Below are 2,670 nucleotides of genomic sequence, written 5' to 3' on the forward strand. Positions count from 1 at the left end.
TGGGTGATAGGTTGAGTGGTAGGATGGGTGGGTGCCAAGATGGGTCACAGGGTGGGTGCAAGGGTGGGTAGGTGCTAGGGTTGGTGTCAGGGTGGGTGGGTGCTAGGTTGGGTTCCAAGGTGGGTGCGAGGGTGAGTGTCAAGGTGGGTCACAGGTTAGGTGCTAGGATGGGTGAGTGCTAGGGTGCAAAGGTGCCAGGGTGGGTGCTAGGATGGGTCGATGCTAGGGTGAGTGGCAAGGTGGGTCCACAAGTGTCAAGGTGGGTGCCGAGGTGGGTGCCAAGTCGGCGACTGCTATGGTGGATGCCAAGGTGGGTCACGGGGTGGGTGCCAAGTTGCTAGGTTGGGTTCCAAGGTGGGTGCCAACGTGGGTGCTAGGGTGCGTGGGTTAAAGGGTGTGTCACAACGTGGGTGCCAGGATGGGTGCGCACCCACACTGGCCAAGACGGGTGCGGGTGCAAGGTTGGGTTCCAAGCCCGGTCACAGGCTGGGTGCTAGGATGGGTGGGTGCCAAGGTGGGCACCAGGGTGGGTGCACCCACCCTGGCCAAGGTGGGTCACGGGGTGGGTCCTAGGGTGGGTAACGGGGTGGGTACTAAGGTGCGTGCCAAGGTGGGTCATAGGGTGGGTGCCAAGGTGGGCACCAGGGTGGGTGTGCACCAACCCTAGCCAGGGTAGGTCACGGGGTGGTTGTCGGGGTGGGCGTCAAGGAGCCAAGGTGGGTGGCAAGTAGCCAAGTTGCGTGCCAAGGTGGGTGTCGGGGTGGGTGCCAAGGATCCAAGGTGGGTGCCAAGGAACCAAGGTGGGTGTCTGGGTGGGTGCCGAGGTGGGAGCCAGGGTGGGTCCCAAGGTGAGTGCAAAGGTGGGTGCCAGGGTCAAGGTGAGTGCCAATGTGGGTTCCAAGGTGCCAGGGTCAGGGTGAGTGCCAATGTGGGTTCAAAGGTGCTAAGTTGGGTGCGAGGTTGGGTGCGAGGGTGGGTGGGTGCCAAGGTGTGCTAGGTGGAAGCCCGGGTGGGTCGGCATCCCATGGGTGTCGAGTTGGGTGCCTGATGGGTGCTTCTTGTCAAGTTTTAGTCGTCGGGACTCATTTCGAGCCTTAGAGGTCGTTTCTTGTCCGGTTGCCCTGTCTTCGACCTGGGAACCCAATTTTGGTCCTCGGGTCCCATTTTTTTTTGTCTCGCATCCCACTTTTGGCCTGTGGCCTTTTCGGGGTCGATTCTCGTTTTGGGCATCAGAGCATGTTTCTTCTCCTAAAACCCAATATTTGTTTATTAAGTCTCGGAACACATTTTTGTTCTCGTGGACCCATCATGGGTCTTGGAACGCATTTGTGGTCCTTGGGTCCCATTTTGCATCCCGAAACTTGTGTTTTGGTGCTTGATCCCTATTTTGGGTGCCCACCTTGCACCAAGTGCGCACCCGGGGCAAACCGAGCGCCTTGGTGCACCGGGGCAAGATCGAGCGTGCACCCGAGGCGCCCCGAACATGCACCAAGGTGCACTCGGCCCACATGTGAGCGCAGGTCGTTGCGCCCGAGGTGGTGTGTGGGCACCGCGTTGCAGACGGGACACTGCACGCACACGACGCCCCCTCCAGGTGCACGCACGTAGGCCGGGCCGGGTGCACACCCGACGCCCTAGCAAGGTGCGCGCACCCGGGCAGGGCTCACACTTGGCGAACGGGGCGCACTTCGCGAGGGAGGGTGTGCACCTCGACGGGGGTGGGTGGCCGGGGTGGATTCGCACGTGGGTCGCGGTTTGCTAAGTACACACTGCGACAAGCTCATAACGGGTGCGATCATACCAGCATTAGTGCACCGGATCCCATCAGAACTCCGCAGTTAAGCGCGCTTGGGCCGGAGTAGTACTGGGATGGGTGACCTCCCGGGAAGTCCCGGTGTTGCACCCTTTTTTAGTTTTTCGCCGGGCGTCGCAATGCTATTTGAATAAACCTTTTGCCCGTTTGCGTTCTCGTCGGGGCCGGGCCGGGCCGGGGTGCGCTGCCCGCACTACCGCGCGCGCGGGGGCGACACCGAGCGCGCACCCGAGGCGCCCCGAGCACACAGGCCACGGTGCAACCCGGGCGTTGTGCGCGCACCCCGGTGCGCCCGAGGTGCTGCGCGCGCACCCAGGTGAAATCGGTGTGCACCTCGGCCAGTGCGCGCTCGGTCGAGTCGCGCACGTTGGCCAAGGTGCACGGTGATGTTTCTTACTCTAAGGTTCCGCACCAGACGCCCGGGACAGGTGAGCGAAGCTGGGCGGGGCCGGGTGCGCGGCCGGGGCAGGTGCACGCAGCTGGAGAGAGCTTTGGAGCACACTTCGGAGCGCACCAATGATGCGCTCCATTCAAAAGTTTCCTGAAAAGGCAAAAAAAGTTGAGATTATAGAATTTCCCACTTGAGAGATTGTAAAAAAAAAAAATTTAAAATGAAGGAAACGCGGGTGCCAAGGTGTGCGCAGCCCAGCCAAGGTGTGCGCACCAAGGCGCCCACCCTGGCGAAGGTGCACGCAAGGTGCGCACCCGAGGCAAACCGGACAATTAACCCAACTTTCGACTTCGCGCGCACCTTGGAGCGCACTTCGGAGCGCTCCTTGGTGCGCACCAATCTTGGGCACCTCGGAGTGCACCATGGCGCCCACCAAGGTGCGCACCCGGGGCAAACCGAGCTCCGA

At 61.6% G+C, this 2,670-nt stretch overlaps 1 non-coding gene across 1 annotated transcript; it reads left to right on the plus strand.

Annotated features, from left to right (window-relative positions):
- The first annotated feature begins 1,787 nt into the window (after nt 1-1,787).
- On the plus strand, nt 1,788-1,906 carry LOC131869313 (5S ribosomal RNA). The gene has a single exon (XR_009367702.1). It is a non-coding gene; the product is annotated as a 5S ribosomal RNA (ribosomal RNA).
- The last annotated feature ends 764 nt before the right edge of the window (nt 1,907-2,670 follow it).

This window comes from Cryptomeria japonica, unplaced genomic scaffold (genome assembly GCF_030272615.1).
Source record: "Cryptomeria japonica unplaced genomic scaffold, Sugi_1.0 HiC_scaffold_243, whole genome shotgun sequence".
NCBI lineage: Eukaryota > Viridiplantae > Streptophyta > Pinopsida > Cupressales > Cupressaceae > Cryptomeria > Cryptomeria japonica.